The sequence below is a fragment of the Crocodylus porosus genome, unplaced genomic scaffold, assembly GCF_001723895.1.
Source record: "Crocodylus porosus isolate Cpor-Errol unplaced genomic scaffold, CroPor_comp1, whole genome shotgun sequence".
Classification (NCBI taxonomy): domain Eukaryota; kingdom Metazoa; phylum Chordata; order Crocodylia; family Crocodylidae; genus Crocodylus; species Crocodylus porosus.
Genome location: NW_017728886.1, coordinates 206,421,734 through 206,442,171, shown reverse-complemented (window position 1 = coordinate 206,442,171; position 20,438 = coordinate 206,421,734). Strand labels below are relative to the sequence as shown.

At 40.2% G+C, this 20,438-nt stretch overlaps 1 protein-coding gene and 1 long non-coding RNA gene across 3 annotated transcripts in view; one reads left to right on the top strand and one right to left on the bottom strand.

Annotated features, from left to right (window-relative positions):
• Nucleotides 1–19,940, bottom strand: part of CHD7 (chromodomain helicase DNA binding protein 7) — a 156,256-nt gene extending 136,316 nt beyond the window's left edge. Inside the window, exon 1 of one of the 2 annotated variants that reach the window (XM_019548501.1) lies at nt 19,824–19,940. The gene's annotated coding sequence lies outside the window, so the exon portion shown is untranslated. The remainder of the gene's footprint in view (nt 1–19,823) is intronic. The other variant, XM_019548510.1, reaches the window with a different exon arrangement.
• Nucleotides 19,941–20,177: 237 nt separating this feature from the next.
• LOC109318971 overlaps nt 20,178–20,438 on the top strand; it is a 16,765-nt gene continuing 16,504 nt past the window's right edge. The window contains exon 1 of the long non-coding RNA XR_002103362.1: nt 20,178–20,272. This is a non-coding gene — a long non-coding RNA (uncharacterized LOC109318971). The remainder of the gene's footprint in view (nt 20,273–20,438) is intronic.

Here is a 20,438-nt window from a genome sequence, read left to right as displayed (position 1 = left end):
CGGACTAGATGATCTGTTCAGGTCCCTTCCGACCCTAGAAACTATGAAACTATATCAATAGTTATATCTGGGGAAGGGAGGATGGGGAAGAGAGAAGGGGAAATAAATCCAGAATAGCCAAATGAGAAAAACTCCAGTCTCCCTGAAGAATTTCAACTAGAAAGAATGCACCTAACCTGTAAAAAAACCCCACACACATTATACTGTACACTTCAGAAAGACTAGCTGTGTTACCCTACCACGATTGCCCACGTACCACAAGTAAAAATATTTGCAGAAGTACTGTTACACATGCATTTAGCTACCAAGAACCTACATATTATGTACACCAGGGGTGTCAAATTCACCCCAGGCCCTGGGCCAGATCCAGACCACAGGGGCTCCTCCTGGGCTGGATCCCTGGAGTGGCACTCAGGCAGCAGCATGGATCCAACAGTGTGCAGCAGCATGGAGCCACATTTGTGCAGGACCAAGACAGGGGTATGTGTCCAAGGAGCCAGGGAAATGGGGTGGTATAGAGCTCTGGCCAGACTGGGGGCATGCTGTGACAGAACCAAATTCAGCCACAGGACTGCACCACATCCTATTCCTGGCTTCCCGCAGATGTATGCCCCAGCTTTGCACCACATGAATACTATTCCATGCAACCACATGCTCCCAGATCCACACTGCTATACACCCCTGGCATGGCCAACTAGCCAGAGCTCCACGTTGCTGGGCAGTGACATGGACCCAGAGGCCTGAAGCTCTGGGAGCTACATATATGCAACTACACATGCTCAGCTCTGTGCTGCAATGTAGCAGCACAGAGCTCCAATCAGTCAGCAGCAGCAGGTGAGTGCAGCAGCACAGAGCTGATGGGCAGTACTGGATCAGGTAGGCTGGATGCAACGTTTCTGTGGGCCAAATCTGGCCACAGGCCATGTTTGACATCCTTGACATGTACATACATGTGCATGGGTGCATACCCACCCACCCACCCCCTTTTAAGGAAAGATCACACAGTTTAAATTCCTCCCATTTGCTTACAACTGAAATTGCTAATGTTAATCAAATTATCTTTTTGTATTTTCAATCTATTGTGTATAGGGCTCCCAATATCAAAGACCCTTTAAGAAACCTGATGTATCTGGTGTCTCATCCACAAAAGATTAGGATTTACAAAGCACTTACTGAGTGCAAAATCTCCCAACAGAGACAAAAGCACTATTAGGTACCCATACCATAGCTTTGTTTACACCCTTGGACACTTTTTCTACTTAAATTGCCAACACCCATCTTCAGAATCTATCAGGGGCTAGGGGAGGGGAGCTGAGTTACAGCATCTAGTTTGCCATTCCTTTATAAAGTGCAAAAAATCTATAAAGGAATGGAAAAAACTTAAAGTGCAAAAAATCTAAGTTTATGCTATTTTCCACACAGAAACTAAAAGTTGCCATCTTCAACAAGGACTATGAATGATGCTTGATGACAGTTAAGGGTTGCTATGCTTTCTGATGGATATACCCTGTTAGCCTGTAAGAACTTCCACAACAGTTGCATTATTCCAACTGTGTAACTGTTGCCCAGACAAAATCCATTCTCCCTTCCACCAGAAATACTTTAACCTTTTCTGCTGCTCCTATTCAAGCCATGTAGAATTTTAAACTAGGCATCTCCCCTCCTCCCACAGACACACCTCTGATAATAAATATCAAGACCTTCACACTTTCCTACTGCCTACACCGTTCACCAGCTCCATCAACTGGGTAAATTTCAGCCCACATGCCTTAAATATATTTATGTTGTTTCATGATCATAAACACAAGGTACTACAGAACATGTTCTGTGCACTAGATCCTTTACTACGAACTTCTGAGTTTTAGGTTTCTACCAACATCCAAGACAGTGTCCGTTACCAAAAGCTCCCTTCCCCATGACCCAGAACTGCACTTTACCTTACATTACTTTCAGTTATTTTTATTTTAAGAAGTGAACAAAATTGATTCCTTCCAAACGTAGATACTGTCACAAATAGTCTGTCATAAGTCAAAGTAGAATTGATTAAAAAGTGTAGAGCCAAAATAATTTGTTACAGTACAGCAAAGTGAGCTTCTTCACTAAGGAATTCTAAAAACAGTCACATCCTATCAAACCAATCAAAAATTTGTTCAGTTTTGGCCACCTTATGCCATGAAGGGCAGACAAATTGGAAACAGTATAGTTGAGAGCAGCTAACATTATTAGGAGGTCTAGGAAGCATGACTTACCAGCCAAGGTTGGTAGAACTGGGACTATCTAGTCTGGAGTGACCATTTGATAATGGTTTTCAAATAACATTTAAAAAAAAGTTTGTCATAAAGAGCATGATGATAGGTTATCCTATATGGCCACAAGAGACAGATTAAGAAGTAACGTTCTTACACAGCACCAAGTGAAATTTAGGTTGTTTATTAGGAAGTTGTTAAGGATTGGAGCAGGCTACTTCCAAAGGCTGTGGAATCTCCATCCTTGGAGGTTTTTAAGAGAGCATTAGGGAAACACTTGGCTGGGATGGTTTACACAGGGATGATCCTGTCTAAGAGATGACCTCCTGAGGTCCCTTCCAGTCCCATTTTTCAATGATTCCTAAAGGGTCCAAGAACACTTCACAGTATTTACATAGCATTCACTTTCCCCATTAGTGAAGTACAGCTCCTCATATCGTATGGTTGCACTTATACCATTTTTGTTCTTCCCACAATTTTTTTAAAAAGCCGGAAGCATTTTCTGAAGTCTTTATTACTAATGCTCCTAAATCCATTAAATAAATAAATGAAATATGGCAATAGCAATAAACCCTTGAGAATTCATACTTTGTATTTTGATTTTGGTTACTATAGTTTTCCTGTCTGAAACACCTTTTGGCTAGGATAAAATAAAACCCTAAAGCAGTTACTAACTATTTTATAACACTTTTCTGAAAACTATATATTGTAAAGCCTGGGTAGCCAACCCACAGTACACGTCACAAGTCACACAGGGCAGCCTGTGTGTGGGGCACTCATCTGGTCCAGAATGGGGCAGAGCACAAAGGCAGAGAGGGCATGGAGGAAAAGCAGAGCACCAGACTCTGCAGGGGAAGAAAAATCAGTAGTATTCATGAAGGCCACAAGACTTAGTGTGTGGCCCACCTGCCAAAAAGATTGGCCCCCATTGCTGTAAAGCATGCCAGGTTCTTCTGGGGAGGGGGAAAAAAAAAAAAAAAAAAAGGAAAATCATATAGCTACATACAGTTGGATAATCTCAATTGTTCCATCAAGCCTTCAAGTACTAGAGATTTTTATTCAGGATTGTATTATAACATTATATACATCTAGATAAGATGAAGGACCCTGTTTTAGGAGACCTCCATTCTAAACAATTAAATAAAATAAATCTATGTTAATGCAATGCTATGGTTGAATTTTTCACATATAAAGCCAGGAAAATGAAAGTTATGGTTCCCATGATAACCACAACTTGATTCCCTTGCACATTTGTATTATTTATGTTATATGTTGAGACAAATGTATGCGTCATAGCCAATTTACAGTCGCTGTGGGAATCATAACTGAATTTCTTGTCTTTGGCATGTATAAAATCTCAACCACAAAATACAATATGCACATACTTTGGTTTGGTTTGGTTTTTTTGTGAGAATGGTAAATTCACATTACGTTTTTCATGCTACATACTCCAGCAAACAGAGCGCCCTACAGAGAGCACAGCCACACCCTCCAAATTGTTTTCCATAAGCGATGAATATACAGGGACACTGGCATATATTACCCATTTTAGTCAGTTTTCAAAGTATTTTAATGTGCAATGCTTTAGTTACACGTGTCTGTCTACAGACCCATTCTTTAATGCGATGCTGAAATACTGGGCAATTCATATTCTGCAAGAATAAACCAAATGGTTTGGCCAATAAACCAAATGCTGGTGCGAACACTGAAGACAGTCCTCCATAAAGAAAAGTAAGATCCTGATGAGTCTGAAGTCTTTTTAATAAGATACTGAAAGACTGCAAGAGAAAAATCACTAAATATAAGCTGGTAAAAAACAAAAATAATTTCCTACAACAGCTTTAAAAACTAGTTACACCCTTTAAAAGGGGCATATACATGTTGTTTAAGTCATTGTTTGGCTTAGATAAAAGACACTCCAATTTAAAGTACTTTTCAAAGTTTTAAATGCTTTATAACATGGGGCTTATAGCATTTTATATTATGTTCATGAACTGATGATGGAAGTGAACAGGCAAAGGACATGGACAAAACAGGAAGAACTTATAAGGATGGATTTCATTTGAAGTTCCTAGCTTTTATATTGTGTCACAAATATAACCAACTTGTGCATTTAATGCATTAAGCAATATACTATTATGGCTAAAGACATATACCATTTCCATTTCACACCTTTATTTCCATGAAGCTCCATTTCAATATAAGCTTCAATGCTCCAAAGATGCAACTAAGATTGTCATACTTAAGAGCATTGTAGCAAAAATGAAACAGGGACACCTAAAGGCATGAATACTGTGCCCAGGTACAATTCTGCCATTTATTTCCAGTCTCTAAAGGATTATGTGGAAGGATTCTCTGTAAGAAATTAGTCAGGTCTGAGAACAAACTTCAAAGCAACGTTTTTATGGTCTAGTTATAGTTCCTTAGGAAAGGAGAGGGAGTAGGCCTTATAAAGGAAATGCTGACAGTCAAATGCAATAGCATGAGCAGTACTTGTTGTCTAAACACTACCAAACACACATACTGGTTCTCTGGTTTGATTTATTCCAAGACCAAAACAAAAAACTATAGATTACATTATAGGTTAAGTTTTTCAAATCGTTTAAAATCCTATAACAAAAGTTTCCTCAAAAGTGTCTAAAGACAAAAGAATTCAAAGTTTCACTTAAAAATTAGAAGTATGGAAATGAAGTGAGGCAGTGGCCAACAACCTCCCCAACCCATGAACTGGAACAACTCAGCTCTGGCTTGATGTGGGCTAGGTGACTTCTGTGATATATCAGTGACAGGGGTCTCTGCCTGCATCCACACCAGGGCCAGGCAGCTGAGAGCTGTGCCCTTATCACAGCTGCTTCTTCCCCCCACTCCACAGAAGCAGCAGCAGCAGGATGCAGTTGCCCAGCCCTGGCAAAGTTCCCTACAAGCTGGGGCTTGTGCCCTCACCACAGCCAGGTAGAGAAGCAGCCGTGACAAGGGCACAGCTGAAAGGTACCCAGCCCCAGCACAGCTCCACATTCCATAGCCCCAGCACAGGTGCAGGAATGGGCAAAAAAAAGCTCCAGGTCTCTGTGGGCCAGGTTCAGTGGCTCCATGGGCCAGATCTGGCATGTGAGCCATATGGTGCCAACCCCTGGAGCAAGGTACACAAACCCCTTCATTATACATATTTCCCTTTCTCAACAGCATTCCCAAAATCACAGCCTGATAGCTTGGCTTCTATTGTTATAAGCAACACTTAAGGTTACCTTAATAATAATCTTTTATTGTGGTCAAGTCAAGCACTTGGAGAAAATATAAGAATTAGATGGCTCATGCAACTTTAATTTGGCCCTTCTGTGCATTACCATGATCTTGCCCAATATTGCAAGCTGGGTGGCAGGACCAGAAATAGGAATAAGCTTTGCTAGGTCCCAGTCCAGTACCTCAAGAAAACATCCTGTCTTTCTGCAGCCTTCCACCTCTTTCACTGTCCGTATTGTAAATCGAATGAGGCAAAGCTCCTGTAGATCTGCACATGAAGGAAGAACAAAGTGGAATGGTTTCTTTACTTTTAGTGTTTTCTAATTTAAAGTGCTTGAATTTACAATGGTAACTTATTTAATAAGTATTACACAGAATACCATTTAGAAAAAGAAATCACATGAAACTATCAAGGATTATTAGAGTTTGAATCCAGGACCTTACAACAACACATCTAGCACTTTAGCTAGAGTAGTAACTAGGAACAAAACTAGGCAATTTTCCTTTCTGGATCAGCCATTGGGAAGTAAACAGTACACAAACTTTGTATGTATTCACAACTATTGTGTAAGGTCTGTAAGCCACATAATAGTGGCATGGTTTATACAACTATTTTACTTGCGGTAACAGAATGTTATAAGAAATTCTGGATTGTATTCATTACTGTGAAATGCAGTGTAAACTCTTTAGATATCACAACCACAGATTTGGTGCATTTGTTCTAAAATCAAAATGGCTGTGAATAATATGCAATATCCAAGGCTCAAACACAGATGCATCTTCAGCTCCCATTGAAGTGACCTTTGCACACGTGTGCCTGTGTCCTTCCTCTCCCCGCTGCTCCTAGCTTCCAAGAGAAATGGTGCAGGCTCCTACCCTGGGGGTTTTTAAGAGGAGGTTAGATGAACATCTTGCTGGGGTCATTTGACCCCAGTATTCTTTCCTGCCATGGCAGGGGGTTGGACTAGGTGATCTGCTCAGGTCCCTTCCGACCCTAGAAACTATGAAACCTTTCACCTGGCTGATCTGTAAAATGGGGCAATAACTGCCTACCACCCAAATTAGAGGCCCTGGTTGACAATCACTGTGAAATGCACAGTGTTATTAATTCAAGTAGAAGAACATGGCTTCCAGCCCACCACCACTTCCCTTAAGACACATGTCCTCAGAACCACAGTATCTGGTCTGACATTACTCCAGCAAGCACAGGGCTATCCAACTGCTGGTCTGGGGACTTAATGTGCGGCAGCCCCCACCTCCTACCCCTTCGTTCTCTGGCTGCTGCTGCAACCAGTTTCTAGGCTTCCCACCATCAAGAGCTGCTGCTCCTGCCACAGGGGGCATGGCAAGGGTAGCCATACATGCCAGTTTATCTGGGACAGTCCCCGCCAGTTGGTGAAAATGGAAACAAAAGACCTGGAATTACAGGAGAATGGGGGCTGTCTGGAAGAGAGGAGAACCAGCATTGTGTACTGGACTGCCACCCGTTGCTGCGTTGGAGCAATAGGGGTGAACTGGAACACTGCCCAACCCAGTCTGCCCTCTGCCTCCAGCTGCTGCTCAGGAGGAGCCAGGCCAGGCACATACCTGCTCCAGCCCGCCCACCTTATTCCTGCATAGCAGCAGTGGTGCCTGCCTGCCTGGTGCACCATGCCACTCTGCCTTCCTGTGGACAGTACCCCATGCCCCTGCCTGCCTGGTGCAGTGCTGGGGGGAGAGGTGGGGGTGGAAATGTTCTGGATTTCTTTAAAAATAGTTACCCATAGTATGGCAGCACCCAGAGCCAGGGCAGCCCATGGCGTGGTAGAGCAGTGTCAAGGTTCAACTTAGAATCTGAATAGTCCTACTCTAGTAAGTTTGAACGAACTTGTGTAAGTGAAGAATGATATGCATGTGTACATTGTCTAAGGACAGTAATATTCACTTCTGACAAGTTATAAAGTCCCTCCCCCAACAAGTTTTCCCCCTTGCAGTTACAGAAACTACCAACTTTCCGCTAACCTTATTCTCAGTAATGACTTATGCCACTTTTGCTAAGACTGTTGTAAAGCATTTGGCCTGAGGCAAATAACAAATATAGAAAATTTCAATTAAAAAAAAAAAAAAAATGAAGATTTCAAGAAATGTAAGGAGGGGGGGAAGGAGTTTTGTAGTAGAATGTATTATATAAACGTAAACTATTACTGCTTTTAATTGGTGGCTATCTATAACAACCGAGTCAGATTAGAATATCTTTCTGGTATGTCCACTTTATGGAGGGGGAAAATGATGAAATTTTGCTATACATAGTTTCCTGTGGCCAGGTGTTTTTCCAGAGGGACATTTTTTGTAAAAATTATGAACTCACAAATAGTAGCAGGGAAGTCAAAAGATTTTCAAAAGTGTTCATTATTGAACTGATAACACATACTTACTTAATGTTACTACACCCTAATGAAGCATAATTAACACTTGTAAAGCATTAAGATCATTTCATGAAAGGTGCTATGTAAATAACAAGTATTATTAACCCCAGTGTGCCAGATCTGAAAATACATTCTGATGAACTTGGTTCACCAGTTCAGAGAAGAACTGAAATTTCTCGCATCCAGGCATCTGTTCAGTCCACAAGACCAAACTAACTTGTTTTTCACAAGACTTGCATGGACTGGCCAAACATTAGCCTCAGTGACTCTTACACGCTTTTCAGAGGAAAGGCATCAAATTTATTCACTGAACACTCAATTTCTACTTTTAATTCTGGTTTAGGACGTAAAATTTAGGACTATATACTGCTCTGTATTCAGACCTTCTACTGATGTCAAAGAGCACTGTGGACAAAGGTAAAGGTTAGCATATCATTTTCACACAGAACCTTATTTTCTCATACATAACATGGTCCCCAATAACGTACACATCTTGTTTTTGGAGAGCAGTATATAGAAAAAGAGACTTTTCCCCCTAGACTGGAAAACCGTGCCCAGGAAGTGCAACATCACACAACACGGTGTAGGTGAGGCAGAAGGAACTTTGTGGTATGGCAGGAAGCTCCTGCTACATCACCCAGACTGTCTCCTGGGGTGTCACACTTCCTGGACACTGTTTCCAGGATGACTTCACACAACGTCAGACTCCAGACTCTTGCAAGAACAGTAGCAAGACTGTTAGTTCTTTACGGTAAATAGTTATTTTTTTTATAAAGTTCCTGTAACTAATATTTCCACATCAGAAGCCTCATCTAGACACTCATTTGCTGCTTCAAGCACAGGCTACAGTGCTCAGCCAATAGCTACACCCTCCAAGAGGATTAACACAGTTATGCACCCATTCAGTTTCCTGAGCCAGACAAGCAACAACCATCTTGGCAGTGGCATGCCACGCACAATCTCCAGGCTTTTTTTCCAGCAAAACACACAGCTTCCCCATTTAATGCATGCAGACCAGTTTTGGCAGGCTGATTTCAGGGGGAAAGGTGCACATGCATGGGAGAAAATATGGCAATTCACTTCTTAATCTTAACTCGCATTAAATCAAATAACTCACATTCAGCATTGAATAATAGGAACACTCAACATTTATGTCTCTCATTTCTTTCCTTCTTCCCCATTCTTTCCTTAGCATTTCTTGAAAAAAGTTCCCACCTAATATGATTCACACCCCCTCCCTACCTCATTCCATCCACTAACCTGAATAAATGGTTTATATCAGGGATGGCCAACCCGCAACATGCATGCTACAAGTGGCATGTGCAACCACTTTGCTTAGCACATGGCAGATCAAACAGAAAGGAGAAAGAGCAAAGCAGCAGATTGGAAAGGGAGGAGACAGCAGAGTAGATCAGGCAGAGGAAAGAGGATTGGAAGAGCACTAGGGGAGTGAGTGGGACTTACTTTGTGACACGTCTACTAAAAAGATTGCCCACCGCTGATGTATATCAAATCATTTGGCTGTATAGATACCCATCCCGATCAGATTAATGAGGAATGGAGGAAAGTTGGTACTCAAATCACTGCTGCAAGCTCTATAAAGACTTGTAACATTACCACTGTATTGCTTACACTTGAAAGACTTTCACCACAACTAGGAAGGCTACATATATTCCAATTTTAGAAAAGGGGAAAAAAACCAAAACCAATTAATTCTGCAGAATCTGAGCATGTCATGCAGGCCACAAATACATCAAGCAGACTAGATATGGTCCCGGATTTAGATGTTTTACAGCTGTATTTTAGGTTTATAAAAACCCGTTAGACTTGAACACACAGTTCCTAATGTAAACAAGCTGGTTTTATTAACTACAGCATTCACTCTGAATACACACAATGTTAGTCAGTCACCAGTTCTCCCTGGGTCCAACACCAGCAACTTGTAACTCCTAATGCAAGACACTGATGACAATCAAAAACACATTATGAAAGAATTTGTAAGCTAAAATGTAATTAGGACTCATCTCAAAACACATTTTTGCCTGCTTTTCTGGAATGTTTGGAACAAATTCTCCCCCACCATAAAAAACCATCACATACATAAAACTTTGTTTTCATTTGGGGGGGGGGGGGGTTGGGAAAGAGGAGCAAAAGAGAGAGAAAAGAAAGCCCAAGCAGTCTTGATAAAAAGCAAAAAACCAAATAAATAGTTTAAGTTTAATCTACTGAGACAGGTATATATACACCAGGGGCTGGCAACATTTTCGGGGATGGTGCCAAAAACACCAGCAACCGCAACTTGTAAAGATGTTGGCGTGCTGGGGGCAGACAGTGGGGCAGCCGCGATGGACCCAATCCTTGTTGTGGCAGTGCAGCCCCGGCCCCTTCCCACCATCTGCCCCAAGGCACATGTGCCAAGCAAAATGCCTTCGCGTGTCGCACTGTCACCCGTGCCAGGGATCATCTACCTTGATCTATGATATTATCAGTTTATATAGTTTTACAAAATTGCTGCTTGCCATTTGAAGATCTATTTTTTGTACTTCTCTCCCTGCCCATTTAGAACAGTCATGAACATTCTCAGCAGTGTGGGACCCTTCAATAGGGGTAGCCAGAGTACAATACAAAGCTTCAAAACTCCTGAAAGCAATTTATGTAAGACGTTCATTCCTTACTTGAATGATGCATAAATACATTTAAGTATAAACTGTCAGTTTCTATTACCCTGGAGAACAATGACAAAATAATATTAGAACTGCTCAGTTACAGTCACTGTTGTTTTACTTCTCCCAATGTCATCTTTTTCACCATTGTTAGCCTAAGGAACATAATAAGGAGCATTACTACACTAGAGTTGTTTCAACACAATAAAGTTTTGGTCTATAACACTAGGAAATAGTTTGAGTCAGTTATATAAGCCTGATTAGACCATGCTGTGAAGTTTTACAGAATACAAATTATTCCTACATTTATTTGGGGTTTTTTGTCTAATTAAATCTCAATATATTAGGCAATACACAGGTGTGAATTATTGAGACCATAATAATTAGTCTCTAATTTGATAAAATTTCTCGTATTCAGATTGACTTGCAGGCTTGAAGAGTCCTGTGGAGAATGTGTGGTTTGCCAAAAAATGCATTGCAAAGAAAGGATTCAAATGTGGGGGGAGGGGGGTGAGAGAGAGAATGGAATCTGCTACATTTTGCAACAAAGTAATTCTGAAGATTAAATACTTAAAGTGCATCATCTCTGACAAGTCCTTTTATACAATTTCTAAATCTTCATTTTCCCTCCATTCTTCTGCCAAAAGAAAGATGGTATGAAAATGACAACTTACGCCTGATTCGATATTAAGTACCTTTATGCTAAGAAGCTGGGTCATAAATTAATTTGTTAAAATATGAAGGCTTAAGTTACTATCACACTAAATTCAAATACCATGTACTCGCAGCTTTATACTCAGCTACAAAGCTAAGGACAGATTCTGATTCATGTGACTTACCTACATGATGATGCTCATTGGGAAGATATCTAACTGTCTTCAGCCATGCTAAAAGCTACAAAACTATTTACCATTGTAAAAGTATCATAGCATAATCTAGGCATTAAATTTTGTAAACAAGAGTTTAAGCACTCATTTTCTCAGTGCATGGGAAGCTTTTCCAGTAGTTGATAGATTAACATTCAGGGTTTTTTTCCTTTTGTACAAGATGAAGTAGTTAGAGGATAGTGCATTTAGAGAAAAAAAAATCTTCTTCAGATATCCTAAGTGGAAAAACTGGCAATGCATAAAAAACAGGCTACTAACAAATTAGCTACCAGTAAACCTAAATACAATGGTTAAGGTGGCCACAAATTTCACAGATGACTGCATCATTGAGGAAAGTTACTAAGAAACAATTTCTGATCAAAATTCTTGAAATTTTCTTCTTTGTGCAAGGAAAATGTTCTCTTTTGAAGCTTCCTTCACTATTTAAGTTACAAAAAGGTGTCATATATATTCTGTAAAAACCACAGAGAAAAAATCTGGAGGTAGGCAACAAGACAGTGTGGCAAGTTATGTTGCCATATCCCAGTGACCGTTTAACCTGGATGTCCAGTACCTAGGTTTCCTTATCAGTGATTTCTCTCAGTGGATGGATCTGCCTTACTCTGTCACAAGCCGCCTACTGTGGATATGCCATTTCACTTGAAAAGGAAGAAGTCAACATGCATCAAACATATCACTCCCCCGGCAGAATTGGATCGATTACAGCAGCAAATGGGCAGCTCAGCTGCAGGAGTCCTTGACTTGCTATTCACTCTGATGAAGTTCAAGGCATGCAACTGCAACCAGTCATATACCTTGAGGCACCTTCAGTTACCTTCTCTTTATTAGGATAGTGCTTTCTTAAGGGAAGAGAGAGCTCTATCCAAAAATCCTATGTTTACCTTCACTGTTCTATCTTAACCACCAAGACAAAGGGATTTTTTTGCTCTGTGGAAGCTCACGTGAGGCTTTTCATGTTAAAAGGGTCTGCTTCCACCTTTTTTTGAAGAAATTACTTTCATCTAGTACTTTACCTAACACACTAACCTATTGGTGCTCCCCTTTTCTTAAAAAAAGCCTCAACACTAACTCATCTGCCTTTTCAAAATTCTCTGAGAAAAATCTACCTCCTCATATTTCAGGCCATTTAATCAGCAAGTTTTAAAAGTAATTTCATTTACACATAATAAAAAGAAACAAATGCGTGCATTTTTGTTCTATTTTTGGATTCTTCTCTTGTCTCCTTAATCTCAAAGAACCAACCATTCAATACCTCTGAATCTGAGAGTACCCCCATACAACTCCAATGCAGGAACAATAATCCCGTCATGGATCTGACACTGTTTAAACCCCTTCCAACATCAGTGACATTTCCATGAAGACTCCTCCCTTTCAGATGCTACAAAGATCAAATCTGACCCTCTGGTCTCCCTTCTACTCTTATTACTAAGATTCAGGGGGTAGGGGGATTGGGCAGGGACAACAGAAGGTACTATGCTTTCTTTGGCCAAATAAAGTTCCAGCAGCAGCTTGAAACTGAGGGGGATTGTTTTAAATGTTGCTTCCTCTGCTGGGACAGCAGTGAAACTTAAGAATTATTTAATTGCCAGTGCTCCAACTACACCTTTATGGAGAAGTAAAATGGAAGTGGAGCCTTGTGAGGAGCAAGAAAGAAGTAAAGATAGCATGAACAAACAGTGTCAGCTTATCTCCCCACCTAAGTTAGAGAGAGTCAACTAAGTAAGGAAAGAAAAGTGAAGCCAACTTCTCTCCCTCTAGGAGCCAGATGAATATAGCAAATGTAATAACATATAGAGTATATATTAAAATATAGCAGATATATAGTAACGAAGCTAACACAAAGCAAGCAGCTTAGAAGCTTAAATCAAGTGATTTAGGAACTAACAAGAAGTGCCACACCTGAATCTTCATGGTTAGGGTTTAAGACAAGAATTTGACTCTAAGCAAAGGCCTCCTCAAAAGAGCTTTAAATTATTGGGTGTATTGGGAAATAGTGTTCTAGACTTGAACAAATGGCTTGAATGGCACAAGTCAGCTGTGAGCAGTAACGAGAAGTGAACTGAGGTTGAGACAGAGGTCCCTTAACCAGAGTATAAATGCAAGAGAGACATCCAACCAATGACTAGCAGTAAAGCAAAAGCATCTTCCAGCTGATAGCATAAGGGAGACACCCCTACTTCCAGTCCAGGCCAAGAATAGACTAGGATCAGAGGCTAAAAACTATTCATCCAGTCCAGGAAAAGTACCAGTAACAGCAGAACCTCAAACAGACACCAAAATTGCCAAGGGAGAGTCAGAGATGGCTAAAGACAGCAACTGTCATATTCCTAAATCTTGTTCCATGCTACAATATATTCATCTAAAGTTATCAGGAGAGTTGCATAGGGCAGTCTATATACTGTACATGAAATACTAAAGAAAAAGGATTATGTCTCTCATCATGAGCTCCACAGATTTATGAACTTTCAGCCTGTTGACAGGCATGCTATCAAACCTCATTAAGTGCTGGGATTTTGATAGGATGGGATGAAGTTATGAGCCAAGTTGCTAACCAGAACACACACCTTAGAAATCACCTCCTCATTTGTCTAGAACAGAGGTCAGCGACCTATAGCCCCAAGGCTGAATCCAGCCTGCAAAGAGGTTGGATCTAACCCAGGGATGACCAACTCTCACAGCAACTCTCCCCGTTTCTCTCTCTGCCTGGAGAAATCATACAAATCATATCACGAATCTCTCTCCTGATCATCTCATTTTCCTCTTTTTGACATATTAAACCATACAGATGAAAAGCACCTATTTTTGTCCCCTCTCTGTACCCATCTTGGCCAACTAAACTTGTAGATTTGTCTGAAATTCTATCAGGTTAGTGTATTACCAAGTCAAATCTTGATGATAAACAGCATTGTCAAAGACAAAGCTATCTTCAACTCCAACCTTCCCTTAGCTGAAGCTGTGAAGAACTGAAATCTCCTCCTCTTCTCACATGCTGATCATGCCACTTCTCAGTCCAAACTAATATTTTATCTATTAGGGACTTCATCATCTGTTCTAGAATGTCATTTACCCGTCTCTTTTGCCCCAGCTGCCTCAGCTTCCAGTTTGGAAGGTTATGGCATTTCCAGAAGGCACTTCCCTGTATTCTTCCCACAAACGGTGTCCAAAATCTAAAAGTTGAATCTCCCCACAACACTATTCATGAACAGATCAACTAGCTTTCTACCATGAGATCCAGGACAAAATTGCCCTCATGAAAATATTCTTCAGACTTACTCCAGCCTCTTATCTACTTGGTCTCAATTACCATTGCTGTCCCGTTGCTTTTACTCCCTTACTACTCCTCTGCCCCACAAAGTTTCAGTCATCTGTGTAAGCACCTTCTCTGCACCTCCAGTCATCTTCCTGATCCTTCGTGTATTGTACATAATTGCTTCAGCTGTTTTTGAAATATCATCTGAATATATCTTTTCCATACCTCTTACAACAGAAAGGAAAAATACAACTGAAATTTATTTCAACTCTAAAGGTTACTGGAATAGAGATTTCTTAGAAAGTACAAAATAAAAGTCTGCATCACAACAGTAAGGTGTAAAACATCTTTCATATCCAAAGATGCATGAAGAATCTGAAGTACATCGAGGTGACCAAGCTGAGATGGGCAATCCGGCCTCAACAACATGTCCCTGCTCTCTGAATTAGCCTCTGAGTTCTAATATGGAGCCTCAATGCCATTACCTCTTTTCATTCTGACCAAAATGCTGCTTACATCTTTAACAAAAGGTAAAAGTTATTAGAAGCCGAGGTGCTTGTTTACTTTTTGGAACACATCTTAAATAGTTGAGGCTAGCAAAAAATTCAGTGCCATTAAACAAACAAACAAAGTATAAAACCAGAAGGAAGGCTGACAAAACACTTTTGAATGAAAGCACATGAGGAGAGGTTACAGTCTTGGAGCTAAACCCCTGCAGAAAGAAAACAGAGAGAGGGGGAAGGGAGTTGGGAGGTATTTCAGGTACACTTGAAAAGGAGAAGCATGTTTAAGGAAAACTGCTATTCTGATTTCTACCTATTTAAGAAGTTTACCTAGCCCCATTTTAGAAACCATTTACTATTCCACTCTTGCCATTACACCCAAATCAATTTCACAAAAACTGAAGTAGTTTTTTTTTTCTTCAGACAATTCCAACTCAACAGCTACATAAGGCAATATCCTCTCAAATTGGACTATCAGAAAATAATTTAATAGATAGCTACCTGTTGAAATCATAGCAAAAAATTGTGAGCTTAAAGGAACAGCTTAAAAATGCCTCAGTAATACAAAGAACTAGACGTTTTCTCCAAATTATTCACCACTCGATTCTCTAGCAAGCTGGCTATTCTCAGGCAGGTAACTTATAATCATAGAAACAACATAGTAGACCCATATTTAAATGAACTCTGCACAAAATAACCTTTAGGATAAAGATTATATATGGCAAAACTTAAATTTTCCTCTCAGAGCCATTAGGAAGAAGGCAGACATTTTGGCTGCACTGACTTTTTCCAGACAATTGATTCCTGAAGTTATTTATTCCCCACCGTTCCCCTCAAGGCCCTCTCGTCACAGCAATTGTCTCCATGTCAGAGGAAGGTTGGAAGCAGCTCCCTCCAAAGCCAGACAACACCACACCCAAAATAGCTAAGGGGGTCCCTACAAAGTGCTCCCTAGATCATGCCAGGACTGGATTGTGGTCAGTGCCTGTATGCCAATCACCTTGCTAAGTATGTGTTGTGCCCCTACTAAACTTGTTTATTATTTAATTAGTGGGTTTTTTGCTGATTTTTTTCACTTTTAGATGAAGATGGATTATTGAGTTTCATTGCTTTGGGTTTTTATGTTTCCAAGTTTGTTTGTTTTCTTGAAGTACACTATTTAAATAAGGAGATGGCAGAAACCAACATGTTCAGGCACAGCAACCAAACAGTATCTATAAAATTAAAGAGGCCAGAAGCTTAGGGATCACCAACCCTGACTGGCTTTTTCTAGATGCATGTTTACATCTTTAAAAATGTCACACATTGGAGGCTAAGAGTAATCCGCTTTTGTGTACTTAAGAATATCCATAAGAGCTTTGTTGTCATATTCAGACTTGGACTGCATGCTCTAGGTCACAGAATGTTTTTTATGGCATTCATATTTGGAAAACTGAGTTTGAGTTAAGTGGAAACTTTACATTTTGGTTACAAGCAATGAGTGAACACCAGTAAAATAAGAACTACTAAAAGTTACAGTTCGAATCTATGGACAGAGAGAGAAAGATTCTTTACTCAAGGTTTAGTACCTTCTCAGAAATTTCACTAAACAAATATTATAAACATTCTATATATTCCAAAACTGTTACCCCACAATAAGTTTTCAACAGTTCTACAAAAGGATCCTAGAACCAGATTAGTTCTACTTAGAATAAAGTTTTCCTCCTGATCTTTAGGGTTGCCAAAATGCTAGATATTAACTCAAATATGAGATGACACCACAGAAATAACTTACATCAAGTATCCTATTCACATAAGCATGACTAGTTGGGAAGCAGAGGATAAATGAAAAAGTTGTTGGCTACTATAAAGACAGGCTAACTGGCTGAAGCAGATTAAAATAATTGTCTTTCACCTTAACAAAACCAGAATACAAAACTTGTCTGCAAACAAGAATTTAGCCAATTTAACTACATCAGTTTAGAAAAGGATTCAACAGACAAGGCCTAAGTTGTAAAAACAAATAATAAAAAAAAGGTGTCTACTGGTCTCATTCATGTTCACTATGGTCATCACTAAACAATGCCACAATCCGTGGCAATTTATTCAGAGGAACTAAACAGGAATGAGTTTGCAAGTCAGGGCTGAAGTGCATGGCAAGTTCCTCCTGTCTCTGCAGATACAACTGCCCAGGCCAGACAGGGTCCCACACAATTTCACTTCTTAACACTTAGCATATAGGCACACAAAGCAGCTGCAGCAAGGTAAACTTACTGGGAAGTAGCTGGTGGACTGCAACTCCCCAAGCACACAATCTTACACTGTGGTAAATGCAAAGTAGTTTACATTTACCATAAGTGATAACTGCATGTGTGCATGTTCTTAAAGAGACTTCACGTGACAAGTTCCCAACCTACCTTACCTTCCAGTAAACAATTTAGGTGCCCATATTCTAAATTCACCCATTCAAACCCCATTCAGCACATTTTAAAAGCCTTCCTTCTGGAAAATAATTGATAGATACACAACCAACAGGAAGCTAGAAATAAGACAAATATAGAATTCGAGACGCTTACTTGTTTGTTCCCACCACCACCACCTTCAGTCCCTTTCTTCTCATTTCTCTGCCCCTAAACACTGTCAATATCTAATCTAGAGAATAAGAGCCATTACAGGACATTAAGCCCAGGCCAATCTAAAGAACCTCGATACAAACTTTAGGAAATCGTTTTAAAATAATTGGATGTACAAATCATGAAAAAAAATTAAGGCCTTTTCCCTCTATACAAATGATCCTGTTTTTGACTCATGCCATCTCCCAACAGAAAACTGTCCTAAGATAAAGGGGCCTAAGCCATTTCCTGTCTGAACTTATAAAGTTTAGGGCCTTCTTTGCAGCAACATACTTTACACTGCTACAGAGCTTCTTTCTGGCACCTTGCGTCTATAAAATGGTATAACATGCACAGTCAAAATCAGCCTGTATAAATTTGTATGCTACAGTGGCTGCTACCTTCACGTATGCTATAATCAAACTTGTAAAAATTTAAAAATGCACCATATTCCACAACTGCTTGAAAATATGAGATATACATATATAAATTTAAAATGTTACTTGTAGTATTACTCATCATAGGTCAAAGCTGCAATGTTTGGATGAAAACTGGCATGCACATACTTTGGAAAAGTTAGAATACATGATAAAGCCTGCATGTGCAATAGGAAAATATTACATGGCCTTTTCAGGACCAGTGTTACTCAGCTGCATGTGAACTGACGTTCAAATAAAAGATACTAAAGCCATATTAAAATGTAGTCCCCTATTCTTGGAGTGTTTCTCCTTTCGGTAGGCAAGATTTCAGTATTTTATTCTATGTCGGTATTTCCACAATATCATTCATTCTCTTACAAAGAACTTTCTTTTTTGAGATCTCCTTCCCAAGCTTATACTAGCTTTCATCAAACCACTGCATTAATAGCAGAACAGATAATAAAATGAGACGTGTGTTCTACATTTAAGACTGAGCAAGTTTTTTACATTGTTTAAACAAACTAATTTGAATTTAAAAAAAAAAACCTAAAAGGCATATTATTACAGTGTTAGATATCCTGTGAGAAACTTAGTCCAGTGTGATTATCCCTTTCGTAAATACTAAATTTTATTTTAAGCATTTTGGTCTAGAGAGTTTTAAATGCCTATAAAATGTTTTGGGAAGGTTTAAGGCACTTAAGTAAATGTTAACTCGGACAGACTTTATGAATATTTTGGTGCCATCTATTTATATAAAAATAACGATTTTGTTTTCCTAAACCAGTCTTTCAAATAAGTTTTCTTTGAGAACATTAACTCGCCTCAAAGTAGATATTGAGACTACTCCCCCCACGTCAGAAAAAAGTTGGACACCAGACTAAAAGAAAAGCGTTATCTGTACAAACCTTTTCACATTTTGAACACCATCGCAACAAAAGTCAAGACAAAACAAGTAGCAACCTCACTCTGTTCTAGTAGCTTAAATATATAAATGTTAACAATGCTATTGTGCCAATCACCTGTTACAAACCTCAGAAACAAATGGTTAATTTCCCCTTTAATGCAGGTTATTTAGACGAGCACAATAGGCATTTTTCAAGATTTTTTTTTTAATTGCAATTCCCCCTTAAAACAAGCCGTAACCCCAACTGTCTCATTACAGTTAGGTTCATCAACTACTCCGCTGTCTAGCATGTATAGAGAGCAATGTCATATTGCGAACGAAAAAAAAAATTGTTGGAAACTTTTGATGAAGAAACTAGAGAGCTCAGAAGTTGCCCTCGGCGGTGCCTGGCGATGCTGAGGAGAGTTCTACAACGTGCCCCAAGTATCCAGCTACATTTAGCTTTCAGCCTTTTTTATTATCATTGTCAATGAATGGGCTCCAGTCAAATTAAAGCTGCCATTTTAGGTTAAAGACTAGAGAGCCTCTGTTGTGCAACAGCGAGACAAAAAAAAAACCCCACTCCAAGCGAGCAACAGACATTCTCCTTGGGAAAGGGGGGGATTTCAACTTTCAGAAAATAAAAATAATCATAAATAACAATAATAATAATAATAATAATAATGACCGGTCACGCTTCCTCTTAATTTAATAGGAATTATATACGGATACTCACACATTACCGCAAACTAACGGGATTTATAACGGGGATAAATCAGCTAGCCATGCTGCTAAGGTCATAGTCATTAAGATTTTTTTCCCCGTCGTTAGAATGGATGATCTGTGAGGAAATGAACAGAAACATTTTTTGTTCAACTTGCTGGTTCACCCCCCACTCCCAGCCCCACACGCTCTGGAGAAAAGACCTAGGCAGCGCATCCCCCCGCTGCCCCCCCCAGCAGGGAAAGCCATCTTCTAGTGCCAGCCCCGCTCCCTCCCGCTTGGATGAAAGTAAAATCCTGCCAACGCCTGGGAAGAAACTTATTGCGGGGGCTCGCTCAGGTCCCCCCGCGCCGCGGGCGGAGGGGCGGGGGCAGCCTCTCGGAACTGGGCGCGGGGCCGGGGGGATGGAGCTGGAGGCGCCCTCAGGACCTCCCCGGAGGAAAACAAAAGGCCAAAAGTGGGGTAAGTGCGTGGAGAGTTGGGTGGCGCATCTCCCCCGCGCCCGGCGCTTCCGAGGGAAGGAGGGGGCAGTCCCCGGGCATCGCTACTTCTCTTTTGTCCATTGTTCTGCGCTTTCTTTCTGTCTGTTTTTTTTGTTGTTGTTGTTTTTGTTTTTGTTTTTTTTTTT